The sequence below is a fragment of the Chiloscyllium plagiosum genome, unplaced genomic scaffold (genome assembly GCF_004010195.1).
Source record: "Chiloscyllium plagiosum isolate BGI_BamShark_2017 unplaced genomic scaffold, ASM401019v2 scaf_9919, whole genome shotgun sequence".
Lineage (NCBI taxonomy): Eukaryota > Metazoa > Chordata > Chondrichthyes > Orectolobiformes > Hemiscylliidae > Chiloscyllium > Chiloscyllium plagiosum.
The window spans coordinates 1-7,500 of record NW_025210239.1 but is presented as its reverse complement, the minus strand read 5'-3'; positions in this window follow the sequence as shown (position 1 = coordinate 7,500).

The following is a 7,500-nucleotide window of genomic DNA, read 5'->3' as shown; positions in this document are numbered from 1 at the left end:
TCCTGCCACCGGTCTCGGGGTGGGGGCACGGGTGGGGTTTGGCGGGCGTGGTGTGTGCTCTGTCACCGTGCAGGCGCACCTATCACGCCGACGGCCAGCCCCCGCACGGTCCCCCACCCGGCCATCGGGAGGACGGCGGAACGTCGGGCAGTCGGGGGGCCAAGTCGCCAGAAGGCCACCGCTGTGTCTTCCGTACCCGGTCACCGCCGTCGTGCCTTCCTCGACTCGTCCGGCTCGGGGCCGCCGGGTTCAGGAGCGGCGTCGCCCGCCGGCCCCACTGAAGGCCGTGCCGTTCCGCGGCCGGCGGACGATGTGCGTGCCCGTGCCTGTGCGACCGTACGCCACTTGTGCCACCGCACTTCTCTCTCCCTCTCTCTGACCGTCGGGCAGTCTCTGTCGGCCGGCGGCTCGCGCGCCCTTGGGCGGCGAGTCGTCACCCCCCGGGCCTCTGGCAAGGGAGGAATCCCGGCTGACCCTCCCGCTCGAGTAAGCTGCCGGCACTTCCGTGATTCGCCTCCCGCCGTGGATGGGGGAGGGTCTCCGGTCCCGTGAATTTGCGCCGAGCACGTCGTCGGCGGCGCTGGAGGCGGCAGGGGCGGCCACTCGTGTCGACACCATCGCTGGCAAGGGTGGTGAGCGACGTGCGTGTGGCTGGCCCTCTGACCGTCGCGGCGTCGGCCGACACACCCCCCGCGGTGAGACGTTGCCGGCCCACTAAGAGGTGGGGGCGTGCACGCTGGCGGTGCGGCCTGGCCATCCTCTGACTCTGGGTACGACCTCAGATCAGACGCGACAACCCGCTGAATTTAAGCATATTACTAAGCGGTGGAAAAGAAACTAACCACGATTCCCTTAGTAACTGCGAGTGAACAGGGAAGAGCCCAGCGCCGAACCCCCGCCCGCCTGACGGGCGAGGGAAATGTGGCGTATAGAAGCGCTTTCTCTGACGTTGCCCAGACACCTAAGTCCTCCTGATCGAGGCCTAGCACGAGGACGGTGTGAGGCCAGTGGCGGTGCAAGGCTCGTCGAGATTGTGTCTTCTTGGAGTCGGGTTGCTTGTGAATGCAGCCCAAAGCGGGTGGTAAACTCCATCTAAGGCTAAATACTGGCACGAGACCGATAGTCAACAAGTACCGTAAGGGAAAGTTGAAAAGAACTTTGAAGAGAGAGTTCAAGAGGGCGTGAAACCGTTAAGAGGTAAACGGGGGTGGCCCGCGCAGTCTGCCCGGAGGATTCAACTCGGCGGCTCCGGACGGTCGCGTCGGGGTCTGGCGGATCGCCTCTGCTGGGACCGCTCCCCGCGCGGGCACGGCTGTCGCCGGGCGCATTTCCCCCGCTGGTGGTGCGCCGCGACCGGCTTCGGGTCGGCTGGGAAGGCCGGTGGCTTTGGAAGGTGGCTCGCCGCTCCGTGCGGCGAGTGTTATAGCCCCCCGCCAACATCCTTCGCCGTACCCCCGGAGCCGAGGGAAGCGACCGCCGCCGCGCCCTCCCGCCGCGGCCCTCCCGCCCCCCCTCGGGGGTGTGCGTGGAACCGCGTGCGGCGAGCGGGCTCGCCGTGCTCCCGGTGGGTCTGTCGACCGGGGTGTACTGTCCTCAGTGCGCCCCAACCGCGTCCTGCCGCCGAGTCGGGTCGAGCCACGCCGAGCTGGCGCCAGAGGCCTGCGGCGATGTCGGCAATCCACCCGACCCGTCTTGTATCACGGACCAAGGAGTCTAACACGTGCGCGAGTCAATGGGCCATTTACGAAACCCCATGGCGAAATGAAGGTGAAAGTCGGCACAATTTGAATAAGGGATAAATCTTAGCTAGGATGAGATTAGGGCCTCTTAAAGTTCAATGAGGTTGTCCATGTGTATCCACTGTTGATGGGGGAGATCTGAAACAAATATCTTGCTGTAGGACCTCCTATTGAGAATGATAGGAAGCTCAGGAATCACGGAGAATAAATTGTGATATCTTGGAAAATGTTCACGTTATGAAATAAGATGTGCTGGAAGTCTTGAAATGCTAAAAGGTTTACGCAACCTGGGGACATGAGCAGCCATATGACAGCACTTCATGAGATGCTCAGGAGGAAATTGAGAGCCGCTCGCAGATTTATTTATCTCATCGACAGGCACTAAAGACCAATGAGACTGATCAATGTGGTGCATCAGTTGTTGGAGTAGATTCTGAGAAAATAGATCATCATGCATTTGGAAAGGCAAGGAATAATGAGCAACAGTAAGCTAGGGTGTTTGCGTGTAAAGTGGTTTCTGACCAACCTGACTGGTTTTTAAGGAGGTAGAGAAGTGTATACCAAGGTAAAGCAGTCCATCTTGTCTACATGGACTTTAACAAGGCCTTTGGCAAAGTTCTGCATGGCAGAAGAAAATAACATAAAACGACAAGCAGAGGTCGGTCCTCTGGCCTTTCAAGCCTGCTCCACCATTCAATAAGTTCATTGCTTATCTATTCCTGGACTCAGAACAAACTATCAGCGTGCACATCTTACTCTTTCATTAATTTTTCTTGTCAAGAGTATGTCAACCTTAGCTTTAAAACGTTTACTGAAGTAATGTGAACTGCTTCACTGCAGTAGGAATTCCACAGATTAAAAGCGTTTTTGGTGTAAGGGTTCCTTCTCAACTTAGTCCGAATGCTGCTCCTTCTAATCTTTTGGCTATGCCCTCTTCTCCTAGCTTCACCTGCCAATGGAAATATCCTTTCCACGTCTATCATATCTACTCCCTTCATAGTTTCATTTTTTCCGAGGTCTCCCCGATTGGTTTGAATTCCAATGAATAAAGTCCCAAAATACTCATTGTATCTCCTTATAAGCCAATCCGTTCAACTTCGAAATCGAACTTGTGAACGTCCTGTGCACCCTACCTGTATCAATACATCCTTCCTCAAGTAAAGAGAACAAAACAACACACGGTAGTCCAGGCTTCGCCAGCACCTTGCACAGTTGCAAAATAAAACACTCTGCTCTTAAAATCAATCCATTCAACCAATGAAAGGCAACATTTAATTGCCTTCCTAATTAGTTGTTTCACCTTCGGACCAACGTTCTCTGACTCATGCAAAAGTACACCCAGGTCCCTCTGCACAGCAGAGTGCTGCAACATTTTACCATTCAAGTAATAATCGTTTCGACTGTTAATCCTGTCAAATTCTGAGGGTGCTGGTGTTCGACTGGTGTGGACAAAGTTAAAATTCACACAAAACCGGGTTATATTTCAGCAATTTCGTTTGGAAGCAGCGGCTTTCCAAGCAGCGGTCTTTTCATCTACATTCGTCTCTTTATCGATCACTGGCATGTTTTGAGTGTCCTCCATTGTGAAGACCGATCACAAATACCTGTTCAATGCCTCAGTCGGTTAATCATGTTCCATAGCTAAATGCCTCAGCTGTTTTATCGTGTTCCTTAACTAAATGTTCCTCATCATCATCTAAATAACTAACATTTACTTTCGCCACACTTTTGTGTTGTAAATAATTATAGAACATTTTGCTGTCTGAACTGGAACTGCATTTTCTTCTGTGGTAGTTTATCTCATGTTCTACCTTACTATTCTTTGTAGCGTTTTTAGCGGCTCTCTGTTGATCTTTGAAGTGTTCCCAACCTTCTCGATCCCTGCTGTTTTTGGAAGCTTTGTATCGCTTCTCTTTCAATTGTTAGTCTCCCTTGCTTCCTCGGATAATCATTGCATATTACCCCCTTTTCTTACAGTCGTTTCTTTTCGCTAGAATATGTTTTTTTTTGCTGAGCATCTTGAAAAACATGCTCTGAATGTACTGCGCAGCTCGTCAACATATTCACATTAAAATATTTGCTTTCAGTCTATTTGAGTCAAGTCCTCGCTCATTCTATTGTAGTCTCCCGTTTTTAAGCACAGGGCCTTGGCATTTGATTTTGTCTTCACACACTCCACTTGGACTCTAAATTTAAAAAAAAAATCTATGATCCTTCGAAGAGGATTTCAAACAAACAGGTCATTAATTAATCCTGCCTCATTACATAGGACGAGATCTCGGACAGATTGTTCCCTCATTGATTCCATTCCATACTGTACTACCCAACTATCACGGAAACACTGAACTAACTCTTCCGAAAGTCAAATGTGACCGAGCTGGTTCACCCAATATTCCCCATAACAATTGCCATGCAATGTTCGAGACTATAGTTATTTGTTTGTTGATTGCCCGCCCCTGACGTATTAATAAGTTTAGATCACACAGGGCAAGGGAGTGCTCACCATCTGGATTCAATATTTGATTGACAGTTGACGACAAACTGTGTTCATAGTGGGTTGAGGTCAAGGTGCAGGCCGATGCGAAACAGTGAGCAGTGAGGTTCGGTGCTGGGTCCACTGTTGTGCATCGTTTATATAAACAATTTGTATGTGATAACAAGAGTTATGTATAGCAATTTTATGAGTGACATTGAAATTGGTGGTAGAGTGGACAGTGAAGTGGTTTATCTACGAGTACAACGGGATCAACAATACTGCTGATCCATTGTTGAGGTATAGCAGGGTGGAGATTTCAAAGACGTTGCATTTTGCGAATATAAACCATGGCGGTTTAATGGATGTTCGTGGTCTGGGTAGTTTTACCAAACAGAAAGACCTAGGGATGCAACGACACAGTTCTTTGAAGGTTGTGTTGCTATTTTTTTTTATCTTTCTGTTGAATATGCTACACAGTTCCTTCGAATGTTTTCCACTGTTCACTTCCAGCAGCACATTTTAGTCTGTTTACTCTGTTTAGCTTGGTTAGTTCTCCACTCAAACTCATGTAATCGACTTTTATATGATTATCAGCTGTGCCTACTGGTAATTTTAAAAAATCATAATCTCTTTGAATTCCAATATATTACAATTGCGCTGAGGATCGCTCAGTGTGAATATCTCTCATTCCCTCACTTTCATCTCCTCATCGATCTGAGACGATCTGAGAGAGCTATGTTCATAACGACTTGCACTATTTGGTATTCAAAGAAATATGACAAAAAAGCATTCCCCACAGTCCAGTTTGAACAACGCTCTTGCGAGTGTGACTGTCCCAGAATGTAGAACGATTGACGTCTCCCAAAACTATTACAATGCATTTGTTACAAATTCTAATAATTCATGTTTAATGCCGCGATGAGTAATTAAATGTTGCTCGGCAGCCGAGAATCCATTCTCCTGCTGGTGCTTTGACAAGTTGTACCTAGAGTGCAGTCGGATTCAACTGAATAATCTGAGACCAATTTTTTTTTGTAATGCCTTTGTCAGGATTACACAATCTGCATTCCCAATCAGCCTGCGCCTCGGGACTCACCTGAACAATGTCTCTGCGTCTTCTCTGATTGTTTAAATACCTTTTCATAAACATATGAATGGGATTGGCCAGGACACAAGTCCCAGCAGGGTTATGTTTATTTGATGCGTGCGATGTTGATGTTTCCCGCTGTTCAGTGTTTCTTGTCCGAGCTGGCCTTGAAGTGAGTGGCTTGCTAGACAATTTCAGAGATCAGCTGAGACTCAAACACATTGCAATTGTTCTGGATTATATACATGCCAGACAGCTGCTGATAACAGATTTCCAACCCTGAAAGATATTAATCTATCAAATGGATATCCCTTGCTGAACTGTCTTGTGAATAACACTCGGCCATCGTCTGACCACTAATAGATCACTCACCCCTGAGTACTGATACAATTCCAACCACGTTCTTCGTGACAATTGTTTGATCCTGATACCTTCCTGAACTCTGGTGCTATCACTCGATATCCATTCATGTGTTATCCCTCTCCATGTTTGTTCAGTTTCCTATGCCTTCACCTTTTGCAGCTACTCCAGATCCTGATTGAACAGAATTTTCCGCTCCAGAGAGATGAGGTATCAGAGGCCAAGGCGGAGACTGGGATTTTCGTGGTCTCTATGGGCCTCAGCACAATTCTCCAAGTGTAACACTCAATGAATCACTCTATTTTACGATTCTCTCTGTTTCTCTGTCTCCAGTAGGTACGCAAGAAATGCCCAACTGAATAGACTTCACAAAAGCTGGGAGTCTCATCCATCACCATGAATTCCAGTATGTTTGTTGAGCCCGCACTAGGATGAATTCATTCTCCCAGTCGAAGTGGTGTCCTTCTGTGCATGTCCGTACATATAGTAGTGATAGTTGTTCATGTCTTTTGGTGGCTATTTGCTGCTCATGTATCCTGGCAGCTGGTGTCCTGCCTGTGAGACTGATGCAGTTTTTAGTCAGAAGGATGAACGACAACTCCAGGTTTGTGAACAAAAACAACTTCGATTAGCACTGGAATCCAATCCAAAAAACAATGGACTTATGGAAGAAACTGAGCATTCCATTAGACAGACAGCAGCTTCAGCACTAAACAGGACAAAACAAGGGACACGCCCCGAATACCCATGAAAGGAAAGCCCTGGAAGGACTGAGAAAATGTAATGATATTGTAATCCTGCCGACTAAAAAGGGAACGTGGCCGTCATTCTTAAAGAACACAGTACATTGGAAAGGCAAACTCTGTACTCGCAGACACTGATACCTGACGACAGGTGGAAATGGATCTGACTCCACAGCATGAAAACTGGATCACAGTGCACTGCAGAATCTCCTCAAAGCAGGCGAAATGAACAAGACTGACGGCTCAAGAATGAAACCTGGTAGATACAACACATCCCTTTTCTACGAATTACCGAAGGTCAACAAATCGGGGAGGTGGGGGGGGGGGGGGTACTTCAGACCCATAGTGCCAATCATTGGCACACCAAAATACAGATGACCAGAGAAGCTTCACCAAAAACTGAAACAGTTATTAGAAGCCTTCCGCTACTGAATCCACTCCACCAAACAATTTTGCAGCATCACCCTTGCACCAAGTTAGGGGAAGACGAAGTCATGGTTACCTTCGATGTAGCAAAATCAATTAACATCTGCCTGGCCAAAGAAACACTGACTGCACGACGAGACGGTATCAAGGACGTAAGTAACAGACAGCACTAACTCCATCAGAAAGTATAGCATCTTCAAGGTATTAGTCCTGTGTCTCATTGCCCACTTCATGTTCAATGATCAGACAGACAAACAAATCAACGGGACGCGTATGAGATTATCAATACCAGGATTCTTAGCAGAAGCAGTTATCCGGAAATTTTCGCAAACAGCCCTTCACATGTTCCAAACCAATCTTTGCATCCGGTATTTGCATGACACTTTTTTTTTATTGCGAAATGGAACAAATTTGAAGAAACCTGAAAACTCAAGTACTTACTGGTATAATATTCACCAAAGATGAAGAGAGCACAAACGGACTCCCCATCCCAGATGAAGCGTTTTTTTTTTGTCCAAAACATCGATTTTCCTGCTCCTTGGATGCTTCCTGACCTGCTGTTCGTTTCCAGCACCACTGTAATCTTGACTCTAATCTCGAGCATCTGCAGTACCCACTTTCCCCTTCCGAGATATGACAATGAAAACGTTGAGAGTCGGAGTTGTGATG